Source organism: Pan troglodytes, chromosome 2, assembly GCF_028858775.2.
Source record: "Pan troglodytes isolate AG18354 chromosome 2, NHGRI_mPanTro3-v2.0_pri, whole genome shotgun sequence".
Taxonomy (NCBI): Eukaryota; Metazoa; Chordata; class Mammalia; order Primates; family Hominidae; genus Pan; species Pan troglodytes.
Genome location: NC_086015.1, coordinates 93,251,021 through 93,274,643, shown reverse-complemented (window position 1 = coordinate 93,274,643; position 23,623 = coordinate 93,251,021). Strand labels below are relative to the sequence as shown.

The following is a 23,623-nucleotide window of genomic DNA, read 5'->3' as shown; positions in this document are numbered from 1 at the left end:
CCGGGATTACAGACGTGCGTCACCACGCCCGGCTAATTTTTGCATTTTTAGTAGAGACGGAGTTTCACCATGTTGGCCAGGCTGGTCTCAAACTCCTGACCTCAGGTAGCCACCCACCTCAGCCTCCCAAAGTGCTGGGATTACTGGCGTGAACCACCAAACTTTTCTAAACTAAACATTGTTATAACTGTTTTTTAAATTTAATTTTCCATGGTACAGTCCTCAAGTTATTTTTCTTTTATTTGGAAGCACTCCTTCAGTTTCAACTTGCTGAGCAGGCAAGCAACTGCTTTAGGTTTCTATGGAAACTGGAATCCTGTGGCTGCGTATAGGCATTCTGGTTCCACCAACGTTTTGTTGTGGTATCCAGTGATTTAGGTGGAAAAGTACAAGGTATTCTTCCATGATGGATATGATTTGGTAATAACAGCCTGGGATCTAATGGAACCCGGGGAAATGAGAGACTGAAAGGTACGCCAGGAAGGCTGCAATGGGTTTTATACAAATTGTATGCTGTCCTAGTAACTTTTCCAACAGAGACCTTATAGTTCAGGAGTGAAGAATCTTCTGCTGCATGATATAACAAGTAGGAACCCTCCTGCAAGCTACTTAATTTCTTTAGACTGTGTTGGAGGATGTTAAATAAATTGGAAATCTTGAGTGCTGAAAGCTTTTCTTTTAATTCTTCTGAGGTAGTTTCTTCCAGTAGAAAATGCTTTGAAGTAAATGCATCAATATGCCCAACATAAAATGAGCTGTTGGAATTTAATAAACTTTCAGTCCTTAAGTGACAAAGTTCACTTTCAATCAGAGCTTCAACTCCATAACAAGCTTGATACTCTACTTTTGGTAGTACATCAACTGGAAATTGTCTTCTGATTTTCTTCTGTTCTTTTAGAATGTGGTCTTGTCTCTATCCTCTGGACACTGCAGCACATGAGAAACAACAGATCTTGAAGGCTAAATAACTTATAAACAAAATTTCCTTTCTGAGGAGCTAGGTATTCTGATGTATCTTCAACATAGTCCTGAAGTTCATATGGCAATTGTCCTTTGGGCTTCTGAAATGCAGAAGGCCATCCAGATTTCGGTCAACTAGAGCCATCTGAAGGAACAGACAATTGCTCAGAAACAGAAGACTGTTTAGAATTTCCTAAATTCATTAAGGACAGTTTGGGTACTTTTCTGGAAATTGGCTTTAAGAGCTCATCCTGCATTTTTAAAATTTCTCCAACTGGATCATATTTTTTATATACTCATTTGATACGTTTTTTAAAAAAAACACACGACTCTGCAGGCCTACAAACAGTAGTAGTCTGTTTTCCTACAGAAGCCTGTCCTGAGGAAGAATTTGGACTAGCTGATCTAAAACTTAAGTTAGAACCCACAACATCTGTCTTTCCATCGCTATTATTTTTACACTCTCTATCAATGATTAAACACTCCTCATCTGTATCACTGCTGAAGAGAACTGTATCTTCAGTTTTAGCTGCTTCTGATCTAACAGTCTTTTCCTTTGAGTTGTCTAGGTTTTCCAGAACATTGGGTCTTTCACCATCAGCATGTTCCATATCTATAGTCATATCATTTTTATTAGAAGTTTCAATTTCCTAAGAATCTTCTAACTGTAAGGCATCAGATGTTTTCAAGTCACTATCTTGCATCAAAGACTTGTCAGAATTTGATACCTTATCACCACATGATTCAAACTCTGATCATCTTTATTTTTGCACTCTTCAGGGCCAACATCCATACCAGTGACAAGTTGTTTCTCCTTTGCCATTGTTCAATCAGAATCTGAGATGAACTTCTAGAATTAGCAGAAATGTCTGGTGCACTTGGTGCCACAGGTGTTGTTACTGCTTTGGGGGCTGTAGGAGCATCTGTCATGTTAGGTACTGTGGAAGTACTTGCTGGAATTAGTGACTTTGATGCTTTGGTGGTGGTTACTCCAAAAGTTTCAAGTTCTGTGACCTCATCATCAAAATCCAGATACAAGTTTTCAAGAGTCTCAATTTTTCGGCACTCATTGAATTCATGGGACATGTCCATTTCAGATATAAACTCTTCAGGTTTGTCCATAAAGACTGCAGATACTGGAACAAATGTGTTTTGGGGCATCATAAATTTTAATGGAACTTCATGAAAGATTTGTTTTCCCTCTCTCATAGTTATTTTATTTCGGGGAAGTGGCCAATTAATATATATTACTTTTAACTGGTTTTGAACCTGCAACAGGTATTACTTGAATCAATACTGAAAGTCCCCAAGGTTCCTTGTATGTTGGTCCATGATTATTTAATAAAGTAAATAATGATTGACTAGTTAGAGCTAGCTGAGGGTGATATCTTGAAATAAGCTTCTCTGCATTTGGATCTTTTCTAATATAATAATGCATAGCTTCAGCCGTTCATTCTGGCAATTCAATGGCAATATATCATCTTTTGAGAGCTGCAACTTTATAAGCATTGAGGGAAATACTGTTTTCACATATTTTACCCTGCCCAATGCAAGAAGAGATTTTTCTAACTTTAATTCCATCTCTTCTCTGAATGGGAAGAATACCATTAAGCTGGTGACCTCGTGGAGAGTGTAGAATTCTAGGAACTTTTTCAGTTGTTCAATGCAAGCTCTTAAAATTTTCACTGTGAAGAGACAAGCATCATCAGAAAGCATATTATAATCCTGTGCACATTTCTTTGCAGAATTCTGCAAAAACTTTAGGAACTCAGTAACTTCTTCATTCACATGTTTTTTTCATATCCAAGTACTACAAGAAGTCATTTTTCTTTATTCTGATAGTTTTGGAATTTGCAGAAATCTTTGTATATTTAACCAACAAGTCCACATAACTCCTCTGCTCTCTCTGTTCAATAAAACACATAGTTCTTTTAAACTTGGAGCCATAGGATAATCTTTATAATTTTCTCAAGAGAAAAATGTCTTAAGGCCATTTTTGGGGAAGATATCCCAATTCAGTCCTGGTTCACTTATGACCAACTTGCAGCTCGTCTTCCTAGATTTCTGCTTCACTCTAGCTCATAGTTCACAACTGCCTGGCTGCAAAGGCTCCAATAGAGGCAGAATCCCTCCAGAATTTACTCAACTCATGGTCCGCCGTGGTTCTTGCCCAGGTGGCAGCCACACAACACACACGCTCCACCCCACTCCTCACATTGTCTTGTGCACCTGGGAAAGCCATATTTAAAGGACATGGCCCAGGTTATGTAATTTTTGTTGTCATTTTGATAATGTTCATAGCATCTTCCCTAGGAATAAATTTCATCTCTGAAGAAACCACTTCTTTAGGTTATTCGTAAGATGCAACTCATCTGTTCAAGTTTTACCATAGGGATTTAGTAGTTCAGTCACATCTTCAGATTCCACTTCTAATTCTAGTTCCCTTGACATTTTTACCAGATCTGTAGTTACTTTCTCAGTTCAAGTCTTGAACCTCTCAAAGTCAACCATGAGGTTTGGAATCCTCTTATTCTAAGCTCCTGTTAATGTTTATATTTGTCCTTCTTACATGAATCACAAATGTTTTTAAGCATCTAGGAGAATGAATCCTTTCCAGAAGATTTCCAATTTACTTTGTAGATTTAAGTGATTTTTCAGATCCCTCAGAGGAATCACTGTGATCACTATTTGTGGCAGCTGTAGCCTTACAAAATATATTTCTTAAATAATAAGACCTGAAAGTCAAATTATTTCTTGACTCATGGGCTGCAGAATTGATGCTGTGTTAGGAGTCGTGAAAACAGTAGTCTCCTTATACATCTACGGCAGAGCTCTTGGTGACCAGGTGCATTGTAAATGAAAAGTAATTGTTTGAAAGAATTCTTTTCTAAGCACTAGGTCTCAACAGTGGGCTTAAATATTCAGTAAACCATGCTGTAAACAGATGTATTGTCATCCAGGCTTTGTTTCATTTATAGAGCACATGCAGAGTAGATTTAGCATTGTTCTTAAGGGCCTAGAATTGTCAGAATAGTAAATGAACATTGACTTCACCTTAAAGTCATCTGCTGCATTGGCCTCTAACAAGAGAGTCAGACTTCCCTTTGAAGCTTTGAAGCCAGGCAGTGATTTCTCCTCCCTAGTTATGAAGGCCCTAGATGACATTCTTCTAAAAGAAGGTGGTTTCTTCTACATTGAAAAATCTGTTGTTTAGTGTAGCCACTTTCATCAATTATGTTAGTTAGGTCCTCGGGATAAGTTGCTATAGTTTCTCCATCAGCACTTTCTGCTTCTCTTGCAATTTTATGCTATGGAGAAAGCTTTTTCCCTTAAATCTCATGAACCAATCTCTGCTAGCTTCAATCTTTTCTCCTGCAGCTTCTTCGTCTCTCTCAGTCTTCATAGAATTGAAGAGATTTAAGGACTTGATCTGGATTAGGCTTTGGCTTAAGGGAATGTTGTGGCTGGTTTGATTTTCTATCCGGTCCACTAAAACTTTACATCAACAATAAGGCTGTTTTGCTTTCTTATCATTCATGTGTTTATTGGAGTAGCACTTTTAATTTCCTTCAAGAAATTTTCCTTTGCATTCATAATTGGCTCACTGGCATTGAAAGCCTAGCTTTCACCCTATCTTGACTTATGACATGACTTCCTCACTAAACTTCATCTTTTTTAGCTTTTGATTTAAAGTAAAGGATATGCAAGTCTTCCTTTCACTTGAACTGTTAGACACCATTGTAATGTTATTAATTGTCCTAATTTCAATATAGTTTTGTGTCAGGAAATAATGAGGGCCAAGGAGTAGGAGAGCGTTGAGAGAAGAACTGGTTGGCAGAGTAGTCAGAACACGCACAACATTTATTGATTATGTTTGCCATCTTAATATAGATGTGGTTCATGGGTAACCCAAAACATTTACAATAGTAGAAAAAGATCACTGATCACAAATCAGTATAACACACATAATAATAATGAAAATATTTTAAAAATTTGTGAGAATTACTAAAATGTGATACGGAGACATGAACTGAGTACACGCTGTTGAAAAGTGGTGCTCATAGACTTTCTTGACACGGGGATGCCACCGACCTTCAATTTGTAAAAAATGCAATATTTTCAAAGCATAATAAATTGAAATGTAATAAAATGAGGTATGCGTGTACTAGGAAGAACCATTCAAGAATAGAGAATGACCCTCTCTAAAAGTAGAGGTTGATTTAATGTAGCAAATACAGTATGCTTCATCATAATGGTTGTTGAATTCACTAGTAATAGATTTTATAGATATATAAAAATTGTAATATGATATAAGAGCCTTTGAAACAGTCACATAATTTCAAGTTGCTAATAAAAACATTACATTAATTCTATGAAAGTAATCATTAACATCTGAAATGTAAAGTAAAATATTTAATTTTAAGGTCCTAGATCCAACAGATTCATAGAAGTTTTCACTTTTATAATGGAGACTAAGAATAGAATTTTAGTCCCTCTCTGAATTAGAGGATTTAATATTATCTGTTCTCAGAAGAATATGATATAATGAAATGGGCATATTGAAAATATTCAAATAAAAGGAAGCAATCCACAATGTTAAACTCAAACTCAAAAAGAATTCCTAGTTCTTTTTGAAAATCATAACAACGTTTCTATAATTTGCTACCTGAGGAAGTGTTTGAAAATTTGAAAGGTCTTTTGGTTTTTGGTGGTGGTGTTGCTAGTGGGGTACACTTTATGTAACATCTAAGAATGATATTAGCATTTTTAATTATTCCAGTAATTTTTTTAAAATTTAGAAAATCTAAATTTAGGCTTTCTTTGTGATTGATTTTGTAACATACTAATTCTATTCATGATGGCTATCAGGAAAACTCCTAAATATCAGCATTGCTTAACGTTTTACTTGATTTAGGCTCCCCTTTGGATACATACAATTCATATTGATATTTAAGAGCTTCATATACAAATGTATTGAGTGAGTTTCTTTGGCTATCTGTGGGATTCTGCTAAAAAAAAAATTGATCTTTCCTCGCAGTGAACAGCCCCATTTGATTCACTGTTTTTTAATATCTAGGGAGCATTGTAGCACACAAAGTGCAGAAGTAGACATGAAAGGTTAGTGACTTGCTTTTATAAGACATGCCCTCCTTAATCTGTTATACTAATGCCTTTCATAGCATCACCCTGTAAGATAAGAAACTTAAAGCCATGTTTTAATAATGAGGCCTCACTGAGAATTCTAAGAAGAAGCTTCAGCTGGAGTCATAGCGTGAACACTGAGTAATGGCTGGGGTCAATAAAATCTGAAGTAATTATTTCAAAACATAGTTTGTATCAACAAATTTTTATAGCTCATGTACCTTGCTTCCCACTATAGCTGAAGAATGCAGAAGGGGTTTTTGTATTCAAGTCAGATCAATATCAACTTATATACATTCATAGATACAAAAGTAATTATCATGGATTGCATTGACAGTATCATTTGTTACCAGTGGGTGTTGTCATAGTCATTTACATTTGGCATCACAGTTAAACAGTTTTATGCCAGTCTTTTTTTGTGGTCTAAAAACATTGAACCAATGAGTCATTTAGGAAATAATAAGTATCCCATTTTGTTGATTATTTCCAATGGCACATGGCAAGCTATGATTTAGAATGGTGTAGGATTTTATTATTACAATTACCTTATAAGATTGCACCTTGGATAATAAGGGTGATTCAGGCAATCAAATGCTGGACATTACTGTGTTTTAGAACTTTAAGAGAACTTGTGTATCTTGAGAGAGCCTTAGGATTAAAGCTAGGTTTCCTATGTGAGGAAAATGTTTACTGTAGGCATAAAGGGTGTGTGTGTGTGTGTGTGTGTGTGTATGTGTAAATTAGAAAGAAAAAAGAATTCAGAAACACACAAAAGAAAAATAACAAAAAGAGACAGATGACTGAGGAGAGACATATTTGAGGTTGAGTTATTGGAAATGCATTGCTCTCTGTAGAGCAGTTTAGTCCACCAAGCACAGTGCTTCTTTTAGGAAATGCCTCTGCTGCACTATCAGGAGCCCTATGTGTTGTAGCTGTTTTTTTCAAGGAAATCAGATGGATGTGTTTTCATCTATTCATGTGTACCCAGGCCTCTTTATGATAGAAGGCAGTTACTGATTTCCAAAATAATTAGTTGGGGTCACAGGTGAACTGAACACACTTTACCAAGGTAATGGTTACAGAATGTTGGGGTAGGGCTTGGCACATATTAAGGGCTGGACAAATGTACGTAATTAGTATAATTCACCTTTGTGAGGCCCTGTTATGTTTAAGAAAAAGCATCATTTTATAATAATAACAACAAAACAACCATAATTCACAGCCAGTCAGGCAGTACTTATTTAGCTTGGTATTATATTGAATATATGTGTGTGTATATATATATATGATATAGATATATGATTAACACAATGACCTATGAGGCAGGTACTGTTACAAATAATTTATAGGTACTAAATAGCTATGTTACTGATATGAAAAGTGAGGCACAGAGAGATTAGATATCTTTGCCTATCACCTAAACTATTATGAGCATGTTTATTTAAATCTAAAAAATATAGTTATTTGACTCCTTCTATGCTCTCTAATACATATTTAATTAGTTTTCACATACTATAACTTTATTTGAATTTTGTAGAGATGGTCATATCAATCTTTAAGTGAAAGTTCTTCTATTTCTACTATAAATTCTGGTCATACTCTCCCAGCAAATTATTTCCATTCATTCATATTTCTGCAGTTGCTAACAGAGTAGAGAAAAACAAACTCAGTTTCTCCTGCTATACTTTCACAACATGCTTCTGACACCAGTTGTGCAGAGGTTTACTCCCACACCTTAAGCTAACAATCAGTTCTGCAACAGATACCAGCTGGGTTTCCTCCAGTTCAGTTCAATTCAATTCTGACACTATCTACCTGGGCATAGGTTCAGATCCTACAGGTTGAGGGCTCAGCCCCAAAGACTACCCCTCACTTCTGATGTCAATCACAAGCCCCAGGTTGCTTTACCTGTGCATCTGACAGGCTGGCTGTAAATCCAGGTTCCCACAGTTCCTTCCTTAGGTTCAATTAATTTGCAAGAGTGGCTCACAGAACTCAGGGAAATGCTTACTTATTTTTACAGGTTTATTGTAAAGAATATTACAGAAGATGTAGATGAAGAGATGCATACAAAAAGGTATGGGGGAAGGAGTTTGGAGATTCCATACTTCTCCTCGTGTGCCACCCTTTAGGAACGTCCACATGTTCAGCTATCTTGAAATTCCCCAAACCCAATCCTTTTGGGTTTTCAATGGAAGCTACATTGCATAGGCATAATTTATTAAATCACTGGCCATTGGTGATCAGCATATCCTTCAGCATCCCCATGTCCCCTCCCCGATGGTTGGGGTGTGGGGCTGAAAGTTCCAACCCTCTAATCCCACCTTGGTTTTTCTGGTGGCCAGCTCCCATCCCAAAGCTATCTAGGGATTGCCAGCCATTAATCATCTCATTAGCATACAAATGACATTTATCACTTCGCAGATTCTAGAGATTTCAGAAGCTGTACACAAGAAGATGAGGACCAAATATATATTTCACAATATCACACTAACTATTCTTCCTAATCTCTGTTGCTCTAAGCTATCTCTCTCACCATTAATAGATTTACCTTCACAAAATCACACAAAAAAGTTTTATGCATGAGCATGTTCTTCACATTATCAGTGTTACTCAAGTGACTCAAGTTACCAAAGTCCCTGAGACTTGAGTGGACCTTTATTATAATGGTTCCCACTCCATATACTATAAGAAACTCACTTGCCCCCACCATGCTGTTGATGATACTGAGGAGTTGTATATTTCTCTTGAGCACATATATTGTTCCAATGGCCTGTTTCCTTTGCATTCTTAGTTTCCACTGTGCATCTTGTCTCAAAAAGGTTATTTTTTTCTTTGCCATTTTCCTGAATTTTGGATTCTACCCCTATTTTCTCTTTATCTTAAAGTACCACTTCTCTAAAATATATTACTTAATCTTAAAGTACTATTGGAAAAACATTTTAATTCATATTTGGATGCAAAGAAGAGAAATACATATTACAATTAGTACTGGAAATAATTTAAATTGTAACAGTAGATATCACTGTGCAAAAAATTGTCAGGTGTGTCCTACCATGTGGGCGGCACCCCAGGGCCCCTAGCCTCTTGCTATAATTTTGAAATTCTCCTTCACATTATTTCTTCTCCTCTTCAGATTATCTCCCTTTTATAAAAGAATACTGAAAATATCAAATTCTTTCCACTCTTTTAAACCAAGCATTTGTTTTTATTTATTTGATCCAGAATGGGAATGAGTAATCTGCATTTTAGCTAAGGTGACAATAAAGCATAATTGTCTTGAGCTTGTTCTCCTGGCTTAATTATCAAAGCCCCCTGTTTCTCTCTCAAAAGGGTATTGGATTGGAAGATGCATTATACGGTCATCCTAAACAAGTATTCCTGGTGATTCTGGCACAGTTGACTCATGAACATAAACTGCTCGAATGTTTGTCCTAATTGAGTAAGGAGAACACCAAACCATCACTTTTCCTCCTTGAGTGAGGCCATGTGTGGCTATCTTATGAAATAGAAAAATGGTATAAAATAAAATATAAATATGGAACTAAATGTTCACAATACGTTCTCTCTCTCACTAATATTTTGCTTCTTTACTTGCATTTCACTCTTTCATTCCTCTGTAAGCCCTGATATCTGCAAAGGGTTTTACAAATTGGAAACCCATTACTAGCACCAAAGGCCATTCAATTGAGAGAGTATTGATAAGATCTATATCCCAGCCAGGTGAAACTGCCATGTTCACTGTCTCTGAGTGTGTGGAACACAGATGTTCAGAGATAATTTTCGTGACCATAAACGGGCACTTAAATTTCAAATGATCTCTAAATATGTGTTAACAACATAACATATGTGTTAACAAGGAACTACTTTATGTTGCTGCTTTCTTCTCCAATTTGCTAATTGTCTGAAGAAACTGAAAATTCAAAAACTAAAAGTAATTTGAAAGTTTCTAAGATTAATCTTCCTTCAAGGGATTCAAAGAAAGAAAATATACACATACGGGAAGTGTAGGACACATTTTAATCAAATAGTTTGCTATGGATTTTCATATTAATTGAATTACAAAGTTAATATATTTCCAGGAAACCTAAATTGACCTATGAGAATGGTGATAAACCTTGAAGAATAATGCTGATGTTCATAAGATTGCCTTAGTGATGTGTGCAATGAGGAAAAAAAAGGAACAATCAGTTTTAAGTAGTATTATCATCAGCCTCTGCAGCATCTATACATCTGTTTTTTTTAATAAAAGTGTTTTTGTGATTTGTCTCAGCAATAAATTTTAATAAAATTATCTTGTTTTATAAGCTAAGGTGAAATGTTCACTGTGAAGAATGTACACTGAAATGATAGTTAAGGAAGTGTTGATTGGAAAAATATTTCATACCACTCCTAAATACTAATTTGTCATACATGATTTCACAAGCATAGGGCTGTTCTTGATACAGATGTGATATAGTTCTGGAGCATGTAGTTGCATATATACTAAATACCCAGGGGATAATGTCACAATTTACTGCCTTGCTTTTCTTTTAGAGTTCATTTCAATGCTTAGGATGACACTGATTTGCTGCCTTGTGCCTGGCCTCTATCTATCTTCAGCTGCTGATCTATGCGTTAATAACACCCAGGGGAAATCTGGCCCACGTTGAATTTGTTTAGTCTTTATATTCTCATATCTATTGAAAATCATTATTGGCATTTTCAATTTGGTTATTAGGCAAAACCTTTCATGTCAACCAGCAAATTTAGGTAGAATATCTTAACGTAAATCATCTGTACAGCCATACATTATATAGCATGACCATGGCAAAACACATTTTTTTGTAGACAACAAAGCACAGGCATTTGCCATATTAATAGTCTCTATAATGGTTGTAGCATAAATCCTATTGTTTGTATTTAAATAATAAATAAATATATTTTCAGAAGTCACGGTAGGACTGATTTTGTAGGATTCATGAGACATAGAAATATTATGGAGAGAGAATAGATGTGTGAACCAAAACATGCAGTTCAAATTCTGAAGTCTTGAAACTATGTTTTATTATTATTATTATACTTTAAGTTTTGGGGTACATGTGCAGAATGTGTAGGTTTTTTACATAGTTATACACGTGCCATGGTGGTTTGCTGCACCCATCAACCCATCATCTTCATTAGGTATTTCTCCTAATGTTATCCCTCCTCTAGTCCCCCACGCCCTGACAGGCCCCAGTGTGTGACGTTCTCCTCCCTGTGTCCATGTGTTCTCATTGTTCAACTCCCACTTATGAGTGAGAACATGCAGTGTTTGGTTTTCTGTTCCTTTGTTAGTTTTCTGAGAATGATGGTTTCCAGCTTCATCCATGTCCCTGCAAAAGACATGAACTCATCCTTTTTTATAGCTGCATAGCATTCCATGGTGTATATGAGCCACATTTTCTTTATCCAGTCTATCATTGACGGGCATTTGGGTTGGTTCCAAGTCTTTGCTATTGTGAACAGGTTACAGGAGTTAAGAAGAAATTACTTAGGCAGATAGTAAGGGTATGGAAGTCCTCAGTATGGCTTTTCTGAAAAGCAGATCCAAATCATTACCTAACAAAGAACAACCTGCAAAGTTGATCTGCAAATATAGACAAGCGAGCTGGGAGCTTGAACTGGTGAATGCTGGCAGGAACTAGGAATTAGACATGTTCAAGATGGCAACTCCATCTTCCCCTTTCTGCCAGCAACATCTACAGTAAGAAGCAGACAAGATGGCACCTATCAACTGGAAAGTCCATTTGGATGATAAGATTGGGGGGGATGACAAGCCTTCCCTGCGCACTATGTAAAGGATATTCCTGATCAAGCCAATCTATAAGTCCTGTGTAAATCAGACACTCCCTCCTCAAACTGGATTATAAAATTCAGCGCATTTGCCACCAGCCAGTCCTTTCTGCTTGGAGACTCCTTTCTCTATAGAGAAAGGTGTTTCTCTTTCTATTCTTTTCTGCCTATTAAACCTCCACTCCTAGACTCCTTGTGTGTGTCTGTATCCTAAATTTTCTTTGCACATGACAATGAACCCCATAGTATAAACTGCAAGTAGTGTGATATGGTTTGGTTGTGTCTCCACCCAAACCTCATTTTGAATTATAATCCCCATAATCACCACATGGCAGGGGCGGGACCGAGTGGAGGCAATTGGATCATAGGGGTGGTTTCCACCATGCAGTTCTTATGATAGTGAGTGATTCTCATGAGATCTGATGGTTTCATAAGCATCTGGCATTTCCCCTGCTTGCACTCACTGCTGCCCTGTGAAGAAGGTGCTGACATTTCCCCTGCTTGCTTCATCGTGGTGCCCTGTAAAGAAGGTGCCTGCTTCTTCTTTGTCTTCCCCATGATTGTAATTATCCTGAGAACTCCTCAGCCATGTGGAACTGTTATTCAATTAAACCTCTCTCTTTTATAAATTACCCAGTCTCAGGTATTTCTTCATAGCAGTGTGAAAATGGACTAATACAGACTATTGCATTGTTTTCCTTCTTTTCTCAAGGTACAACACATAATTTCGCATTTTCACTCTCAAGTAATCATTGTTCCTGTTTCATTAAAGTGACATCATTCAAAGAGAATTTTCTCAAATTCACAGGAACCCACCTATCTACCTACCGCAATCAATATTCATGCTTCTGCCTTCTAATCCATTTCTAAAGATGAAACTTATCTGATTCTATCTAAGGAAACACTCTTTTCTTGTGCACTTGATTCTCTTAACTATCTTTTTTTTCTACTATTTTAAATGTATTTCTCCCCTGTATCTTTACATTAGTATACAAAATTATTATTATTGAATATCCAATGTAACTACAAATCTTGTTTGCTTTAGTTTTAAAATATACCCAGAATACAACTAATTCTTACCATCTGTACTGCTACCACTATATCCAAGTCACAATCAATTCTTGCCTTGAAATATTCTCTTGCCTCTTTGGATTTTTTTTACATGTTTGCCTTGGTTTTTTGCTTATTTATGACAGATCCAATGTCATGTTCCTTTTAGAATTTAAGTATATTTGGGTCATTCTTTGGCACAAAATCTTCCCTATCTGAAAACAATCCAAACTTCCCAAGATGGTCTTGAAGATTCTGCTTTGTCTGGCCTCTGCCTGCTCTCTGGCTCACCCCATCTCACTCTGCTTCATTGCCCCGATTCTTGTCCACACTAGCCTTCAAGCTGCTATTTACTTCAACGTGCCAGACACGTGCTATGCCTCAAAACATTTGCAAAGTTTCTTCCTTCCATATGATATCCTTTAAAATATGCTTATGACTTACTTTCTCATCTGTTTCATGTCTTTTCTCAATTATCACCTTCTCAACAAGGCCTACCCTGACCACTCTATTAAAAATTTAGCTCCCCAAATCAGTAGCAATCTTCCTTTTCCTTCTCTATATTCTGTAATACTTATAACTTAATCATATAATTTACTTATTCATCTTGTTTGTGTTTAGTTTCCACTAAACTGGATAGAAGGTTCATACGGGCTAATTTTTTTGTTGATTTTATTCATATATGGTTAGAATCTATATTAGCTCTGTACTATTAGATTATTAGTAGTAACAATAAGTGTTTACTGAATAGTCAAATCAATAAAATCTGCCACCCATGTCAGACTCTTCTATGACACTTTAAAGACAACACATTTTCAACTCCTTTGGGTTCTCTTTTTTTAAAATAACTTTACATTCAGTATCTTACGTTAACATCCATAATTCACTTCTTGGATTCTTGTGGTTGTCTCCTAATACATTTCTAGTTCTCTAGTAATATCTCCTTTCAATCTGCTATTTTCTTGGCCACAGAGTGATATTTTAAAAACATAATTTCATTACATTTTTACTTTGCTTATAATCAATTATTATTGTTTTGTGATTATTGCCTACTGAATGCAATATAAGTCCCTTAGTACAGCAGATCAGGTTTTTGTACTTCTGTCCCTCCACCGCCATAGCTTCATCTTTTCCCAGGCTCGAATCTTCACACTGACAGCTGGCAGTAATTGCTGTAAGCTGCAATTATCTTCTGAACACTGAGCTGTACCATCTGTGATGACACTGTTTGCCTTATAAATTATTGCATAACTAGTATCTGGAGTATAAGTGATCGATAAATATTTGTTGGAAAGTTAAAGATGAATATACTACTTCTCTGCATGTATCATATTTTCTTGCCTCCATGGTTTAGTATATTCTATTGCCTTTGCCTGAGATTCTGTCCCTGTGCTTTATCTGGATAGTGTCTTTTAAATTTCAGATCACTTGCCAATCTCTCTCCAAGTATTTTCTTATCCCAAATATGTTCACTATTTTTTATTTGTCTTTCCATGGCATCTGCTATGTCTTTCTATGCACAGATACTAAAACCTCAATAATGCTCACCATAATATCTGTGCTACTAATAATTTACTTACTTGTCTGTCTTCTTCACTGGGCTCTGAGGAACTGAGTTTCTTGAGTGCAGCAATTATGTCCCCTTTATCACAACATGGAACATAATGCTTAGTATATTACCTATTTAATGAGTCTAGGATGAAGTAAATAGTATTAAATTATATCATGTTTAAACAATAGTCATGAATAGTGTCAGTTCTATCGTTGAATCCAACTCTCTCTGGACACAGAGGACCAGAGATAGTCTGCGACTTGCCCAAGTCATAAAGTAAGTCAGCAGCATAGGAGAAAATTGGTCCCAGATTATCTGAACCCAACGCCATTAGTGGCAAGGAGGATGCTTTTCTCTACAACCTGCACAATGGGAAGGCAGCCACACAGCTCCTCCTTTAGGGAGCCCATGACACAAATGAAGGTCAAATAAGGATTGTTCCCAATGGGAGCAAGGTAATGTTACATAGCCTCTGCTAGTCTCAACATAGCCATCCAATATTCCCCAACGGATGGAAGTAAGCATTTTGTGTGTTTCTGTTTTTGAAAGTGTTGGTCTATTTCTTTCCATGACAAGCAGTTGGGATCTAAGTTCAAGGAGCTGGATGGGATAATCTGTTTGACCTCACTAGCAAATGTGGCCAATATACCTCATTTATCTGAATCTAGGAATATGCAGGAGACATAAAGATGATATTAAAAGTTAAGTTTTGGTGATTCAAGAGAACTCAGACTCTTAGAATGAAAGAATCAGGTCAGAATCCTATAGGGGAATGCTTAGTAATCCTACAGACATGGACAACACGTATTTGAAATTGGGGACTTAGAAAACCCTAACTCAACCTAAAGGTGATCCAAGGAAGCAGCCTAAAGAGCGAGTATGAGATGCACTCAGTCATACAGGAAATCTAGTGTAGCCATGAATAAAAATCAAAGATAGGGAGTGCTTTGGATGGAGTTCAGAAATAAATTTGTAGCTTTAAGAAAAAATTGACACTTTCAACTCATCACTTCATTAAATATTTATGTAACAGTATGTAAAAGAATTATGTTAGTACTGAAAAAAAGTGATTAGTAGAACTTATTCCCTTAGTTAATTTATAGTTTAGTTAGACTTGATTGAACAATTGGTTTTTTAACAAATCATACAGGATAATACAATATGAACATTACATGATAGAAAGAAGGACACTGTGAGCTAAATGAACTGTTCTGAAAGAATTCTGGGTGCAGAAATTTAGGGCTTATAGAGTGAATACCAGGTGGTTCATTACAACGATCAAAGAGTATGAAAAAGGTCATAAACAGGTGAGATAAGTTTTGAAGTCATCTGGGTAAATCCATGTTAATTGTTATGTTTGTCTTCACATTAGCGGAATTCTTCCCATAAATTCAACGAAGGAGGAGGTCCAAATATTCTCTGTCTCAACATGGCACTGGTACAGGGGAAAGCTTCCTTGGTGTTTTGTATCTATTAATATTAGCGAAGGTGTTGTGAATGAATAGTGGCACCCTCCAACATATGTATCCACATCCTAATCCCCAGAACCTCGGAATACTAACTTACTTATATGGTAAAAGAGTATACATTATCTTGTATGGAAAAATATGTGATTAAGTTAAGACTTTGAGAAGCATAGTTTAGCTTGGATTATCGATGGGGATATAAAAGTAGTTACTAGTATCCTTTTAAGAAGTAGACAGTAGAAGAGGAATACATAAAGGAGGACATAGATATGCAACGGAAAAGGCGATATAAAAGAGAGTAGAGGCCGGGAGGGGTGGCTCACTCCTGTCATCCCAGCACTCTGGGAGGCCGAGGTGGGTGGATCATGAGGTCAGGAGTTCAAGACTAGCCAGGCCAACATGGTGAAACCCCATCTCTAATAAAAATACAAAAATTGGCTGGGCGTGGTGGCGGTCGCCTGTAATCCCAGCTACTGGGGAGGCTGAGGCAGGAGAATCACTTGAACCTGGGAGGCAGGGGTTACAATGAGCCGAGATTGTGCCATTGTACTCCAGCCTGGGCGATAGAGCAAGAATCTGTATTAAAAAAAAAAAAAAAAAAAAAAAAAGAGAGAGAGAGAGAGAGCAGAAAGAGATAAAGTCAAAGCCAAGGGATGCTGATAACCACAAAAAACAAAGCAACAAGGGAAAAAGCCAACTCCCTTGAGCCTCCAGAGCGACTTTAGCTTCCATGCTTGTACTCTGATTTCAGACTACTGACTTCTAGAACTGTGAGAAAATAAATTGCTGTTGTTTTCAGCGACTGAATTTGTGCCAACTTCTTATAGCAGCCTTAAAAAAACTAATATATAAAGAAAATGGTAATTTTTCTCTCTTAAATATGTCATCTTGCTAAATGTTGTATGACTATTTCTTGGCAAAGCATTAATATTCATCAGGATCTCCACTGGGCAAGAATATTACATAAAATTTGAAAGAGAAATGAAAAGAACTACTATGATTGCAAAGGATAATAATCGATGATTTTATAATTTAGACATCATCAATCATTTGAAATCATTGAAAATGTCTACCAACTTCTTGTTCATTGATTTTTTCTTACAAATTTTTGTTTCTGTGTAGCCACTTTATAGAATTAGGGTGAAACCCTACCCAAAATGAGGTTTGGATGTCAAGAATGATGACACCAGACACACACCAAAAGCATATGAAAAGGGTTTATTCCTTACCTAACAGGGCTTTCCAGGGAGAACATGGCAGGCCTTCCAAGCAGGTCCAAAGGTGGCTTGAGAGAGCTAAATAAGGTTACTAGCTTCAGGGTTCTTATGATGGTTAAGGGGTGGGTCCATGGTGAGGATTTCCATGTGTGGCAGGAGCTTGTGTTGTTTGAACTTCTTGCCGTCACCAAAATAGGAAGTATCAGGCATTCTTGTCAGATTTCCCACATGTTGGACAGGCAGAAGGGGAAGAGGGAAGGCCGAGGCTCAAAATTTGCCAGCAGCAAAGCATCAAAAATAGGTCAGACTATTACATAAAATAGTCTGTCTCCATAAAATTAGTTATTAAATATAGTAAAGGTAGATCGATAAAATTTCTCTATTCCTTCATCTATTGTAGCTGCTTCCCCCGCTCCCACCCCAGTTCTTCCTCCTTCTTACATTTCTTCTATTTTCCTGTGGCTATGAACTAAGTCATCTGCAGCAACCACCAGCATTCTAATTGAGTAATTGAGGCTGAGGGAGATCTTGACTTTGCTTATAAATGACTAGCACTGACCCATCAGAATCAGGGGATCTTTGGTTTTCTCATGTTTACACATTAATGTTTACACTTATACTCATGCACTTAACAAAAACACAAGTAATCTGGTAATCTGTAATTATCTGGCAGACTAAAGCTTTCTGTTCTATCTTGAAAGTAAGTATTGCAAGGAGGCATAAATAGGTACCTGATCAAGTGAGAGGTCTCTAGGGTGCAGGATTCCAATTTTATATAATGATGCTCAGTCACTATCTGATGCCACTCTATGTTTTATCAGCCTCAAAAGATACCCTAGCCACTTTGCTATCTTCCCTAATAGCCCTCCTATCAGACAGATGATTGTATCACTAGCAAAGTAGGAATGAAGGAAATGATTCTGCAGTCCTCGAAGATTCTGAAATTGTCCAATATAGAATAAACTAGGCAGTAAGGCTATATTGCTCACTATAATGATGCTAAAAGTAAGAGCTTCTAGTACAACTTTGTCAGGAGAAACAAGTTAAATAGATTGTTTATGGAGTAGTTTCTGTGATTACATGAAGTGCATATCAAAATGGGTTTATGCATTGCATTTTATATCACCATTCTTGTTCCTGTAAAAACATTTTATTAACCTAAAAGCAAAAAACTGACATTTTAATGTCCAACTTCAGAGTTAAAATGACATTTATAATAATACCCAGTAAATCTATACAACTCTTCAGTACACTAACATAATTAAAATAAAGGTAACAGCAACAATGCAATACTGAAAGCCTGCATGTTTCATCCAATTAGAGGCAAGAACACTTTCTAATTTTAGGAATGGAACCAAAGATAGTAAACATATGCATTTAAGTAAATATAGGTTATTTTCTTTTAAGACATTTGCTTTTATATTTTAAATACGTGCTTTTAAATTTTACTATTTGGGGAAAAAAAGGGACAGCCATCGATAACACAATTTTTTGTTTTGCATTTTTTCTTTTAGTAATTGTTAACCTGCCCTTTTTGACATATGTAAAACCTCAATATGTTAAATAAAAAAACTTCCATTGTGTTTTCTTTTCATCTTATTTACATATGCATATGTAAATACATATATAGTTATTTCATTTTATAGAATTCATATTCTCATTTTCCTGATTCTTAAAGTTTATTTTATGGAAACTTTTTCCTCCACAGAAGGAAAATTAGAAGAGATTAAAAACAAGAATCTACAGTGAATATTCAGAAAGCTATATGATTACATGTAACTGAGAGAAACATCACAGAAATTTGATAAATAAGATTGAAGATATTGGCCAATGAATGCATAGATATTAAAAGTTATACATAAGTATTATCATTCAAAGAAGGTGCAGGCATTTAGAAGATCACATTTAGATATAATTCGGTATAGTCTGTGGTATACACACAGTAGCCTCACTCTCTTACTTCTTAATGATAATATCTTAAGTGATAATGTAAATTAAGTACTGGACTGTTTGATTATATTTTGTGTCAGCACAGATATATTATGTAATACGGAAAAATATTTACGTCAAACATTCTATACTTGCACAGTTTTTGAGTTTTAGAGCTAGAAACAAACTAGAAATCCATATTTATTAAGAGACTAATGCACAAAATGATGTAGTCACTTGATCAATGTCACAAATTTATTAGGTGGCACAGCTAGGACTTGAAATCTTGTGTTTTGACTTCATTGTTCTTTCAGAGACTGAGCGCTATTTATTCAGACATGTTTAAATTCTGTGATGTTGTATTGCATTCACCAAGAAAATTAATCAAGGCCAAAATATTGTTTACAAAGAAGTAAACATTTTCAGAAGATGACTGAAATACATTTGAAGAGAGAGTGCCTCATTGGTGGTTAATATGCAATATGGATGATTACATACAGAACTTAGTTCAATGTGCTCAATATTATTCAAATTATTTAATTTGATTTTTCCAACATATGTGCTACATGTCCACTTTCTTCCTGATCTTGTATAAATCAAGCAGAAATGTGGATTAGAAACTGGATAATAAATAAAGAAGGAAGGAAGTTTAAAAAGGGATGTAGGGAAGGAAGGCAGAATGGAAGGGAGGGAGGGAGGAAGGAAGAAAGGAAGGAAGGAGGGAAGGGAGGGAGGGAGGGAAGGAAAGAAGAAAGGAAGGAAAGAAGAAAGGGAAGAAGGGAAGGAAGGAGAAAGAGAGGAAGGAAGAGAGAAGTTGTATATCTGTAAATGTTTAACAATCATTTCTACAGGTGGGAAAACCTGATTTCTAGTGTTTTCCATTTTTATTGGTGTAAATGCTCCCATCCATAGCTGATTTTTAGTTACAAATATTACATTACCGAGCAGTTTGGAAAAGATGTTCACAATCGGTTCTTGTAAGAAGCTGTGTGAAGGCTTCAGTATAGGGTTAAAAAAGGCAAGAATAAAGGAAGTAAGGGAAAGAGGAAGGAAAGAAGAAAAGTGAGGGAAGAATAGAAGAAACAAGTTTTACTGACCTTAATTCATCTGTTAATGATTCTCCTTTCTTAGCCAAAGTTTCAATTACTTCTTACAAGGACTACTATACTTAGTCATCTCTCAAGTGGCGTTTGGTAGTCTCCTCTTTCCCTATGGCTGCTAGATTAATTTTCTTAAGGAAAAACTCAACTCTAGCTTTTATTAACCTTGTGGTCACAGAATCCTTCAAAAATATGTGGAAATCCTGAGCCCTGTCTCCAGAAAAACATTCACATGCATGCAGGTGCACTTATAAACTTTTAAACAAAAATCAGGACAGTTCACAAAAGCTCATAACTCACAGATTAAGAGACTTCTATTTTACTCCTTTGATAAAAATTTGTAATGGCTCAAACATCTACTAACGTTTATGACAATTTCGTGTATAAGCCACGTTTTCAACTACTCAAGTCAAAATCACTTATTTCAGCATTCAACATCCTCTACCTTTAAGCCTAACATTTTTCTGCCAGTCCTATCTGCAATTGCATAAGCTTCTATAATAATTAAAAAGTAAGATTCAAAAAGAATGTTCCTCTGTCTCATTGTAGCCTTACTATCTTTAATCTGAAAGTTTCTCAGTGTTTAGAGTGCCTGACACATAGCAGTTGCCCAGTACATATTTGTTGTATAACAAGATAAATAAATATGTTGATAAATAATAAAGCTATATCAGGGACTTCTTTAAACTTTGTACTGAATTTTCAAATCTATTTCAAATTCATTTTGGGTTAGAGCATGAGTGTAAACTGTGCAATCTTTCAGCTACATTACCGGAACAATTTATTTTACTTCTTTTGACTTCTGTTTTCTCATCTATAAACTGAAGATAATTTTCCAGTGGATTATTTTAATAATTAAACAAAATAAATAAAAATGAAAAGACACCTTTCAAATTGTAAATGTATAACTTACAGTTGATCATGTCTGTGTTCTTTACTATTACCAGCCCACATCCGGAACATGTTTTTGCCGTTGCTTTGGTTTGGCTTTGGTGCCCATACTTAAAAAATTACATTGTGCCAACTTTTAAGAATTGGAATATTTTCAATAAAAATTTCCATTTTAGTTTTTTTTTAAAAGCATAATGTTTGGAAATATTTTAGGCAGGAAGCCAAGAAGTATATTCTCTGCTTCACTGTAATCCTCATCATTCATTATACGTTTTAACTGGCAAACTTCAGTCGCATTTGCTTTTGGGAGTTTGAAAAGTCCCATGAAAACTCAGGGCTTCCCTTGGCTAGGGGAAGGAGCTCCGCTAGCCCCACCCTCCTTCGGCTTGCCCTCCGTGAGTTGCACCCACTGTCTAACCAGTCTCAATGAGATGAAGTGGGTAGCTCAGTTGGAAATGCAGAAATCACCCACCTTCTGCGTTGATCTCCTGGGAGCTGCAGACCCGAGCTGTTCCTATTCGGCCATCTTGCCAGCCAGCCAGCTTTGTCTCTCTTGATCTCTTAACTGAGCTTTCAAAACGTGGTTTAATTCACCCATTTGCACACGACTGGGCCCCTGTAGATTTATGACTTTGCCATCTCTCTTTTCTGTAGTAATTTCCCCATAGTAAGTGCCAAATACGTGTGTGCTCAATATGAACCTGGTGTGATTTGAAGGGCCTCAGGGAGACTTTGTCCCTGCCACAAAATCCTGCACAAACTGGGAGTTCTGCTAACTCATAGTTTCATTTTTTTTAATTAAATGTTTGGATCTTCATTAAATTTTGAATATCATTGGAAAAAATAGTGATTAGTTTTCAATACTTTGTATAGTGACTCTAACGATAAGTATCAATGTCGAGTTTTGCATTCATTGTGGCATTTGATACACAAAATTATTCTGTGTAATACCTAGAACATTGTTATCGCTTAATTTTACTTTTTGAATTGGCTGACTTCTGTCACATTTAGATCCAGGAGATCAAACAATATCATTAAAACATGATCTCTTTTCAAGACTCAGTTCAGCTTTTCTCTGTGTAGGTACCATTCTCAGGCAGACACTCTTCCTGCAGGGCCCCAGGAAGAAAAGACTTACAATTTTTTTAGATTTCGACCTTAAATGGGAAGATCATATCATTTTCCTAATGCCTCGTGGAATTCTCATGAGGATTAAAAAATTGAATGCATGGAAAATAGGTCAGATCCTGGCATATAATAAGTATGTATTTGTTATTATTTTCATTCTCGCAAAAATTCTGGGCTTCACTTGTACTGGTATGTCTGGGACCCTATGTCTATGTCCCTGTATCAATCCAGCATCCCAAGACCTTGTGGAAGAGGAGCAAGGTAGGATTGGAAGTCAGGGTTACGTTATTTAAAGGCAGGAAAAAAGAAAATTATTCAGGGGAAAATATGCATAGCCTCCAATATGGAGAGGAAGATAATTCTATCATTTGTGTAATCCTAAATCAGGTCCCAAATATAAAAGAAATTTATTCCTTATGTGAAATATTGACATAAATAGTAATGTGTAGTGATATCTATTTACAATACTAGTTTTTCCAGCAACATAGCACTTCCTTTTCTGCTATTTCACTTTAAGAAGACTATCATTACATTTGTAAGTAATGAGATTTTGGGAAATTCCATTATCTTTTGGCAGCCAAAGTGTGATACGTATTTCTTTACCATCTTAAATATAGAGGAAATTAATGGCTGGATCCTGACCTTTTGTGTTTATGTGGAGATAAGCAACGTCCTTTACACACATGGATTAGTACTTTAGGAGTATACGTACTGGTAACAAGAATCAGAACACATACTTTATAGGTCTGTCTAGGTGCACAGTTATGTTATGATTCAATAATGATTTATGAAACAGAAGCAAAAACTTCCTTAATAGTAGAACCATATCCTTCATAAGCATAAAATATGTCTTATTCTTCTCCAGATACTAGAAAAAGTTATATTATATCCATAAAAAAGTAATTGGTGGTAGTATGGAGAGATTGATTCTGAATCCAACATTAGGATGGCCAGGAAAAAAAACGTAAAAGAAACTTGGATGCATTTGGATCTTGGTTTAAATTGTTAAGTGGCTTTCTGTGTGTCATGATGGGAAATGATTGGCTTTTAATCGATATTCAATAATATCTACAGAATTGTACTTAAATATGTTTTAACATTTTAACTCTTATGTTGATAGGTCACTTTTTTATTGTTTAAGGCTGCTACCAAATTTAAGCTTATCTATTTCCATTATATTAAAATAAAAATATGTGCTAAGTATACACAGTAAGAATGTGTTTGATGAACTAAGAACCTAGTCCATACAATTGGCTGGTTGATGTTAAGACATAAGTTGTAAAAACAAATATCCCTCTTAAAAATATCTAAATGATTTCTTATAATAGACACTAATTCCTATTTCAAGGCACCTTAGGAAAACAAATGGCTTAT

General features: G+C 35.9%; 1 pseudogene; it reads right to left on the bottom strand.

Annotated features, from left to right (window-relative positions):
• Positions 1–222: 222 nt before the first annotated feature.
• Positions 223–23,623, bottom strand: part of LOC736312 (little elongation complex subunit 2-like) — a 202,282-nt pseudogene continuing 178,881 nt past the window's right edge.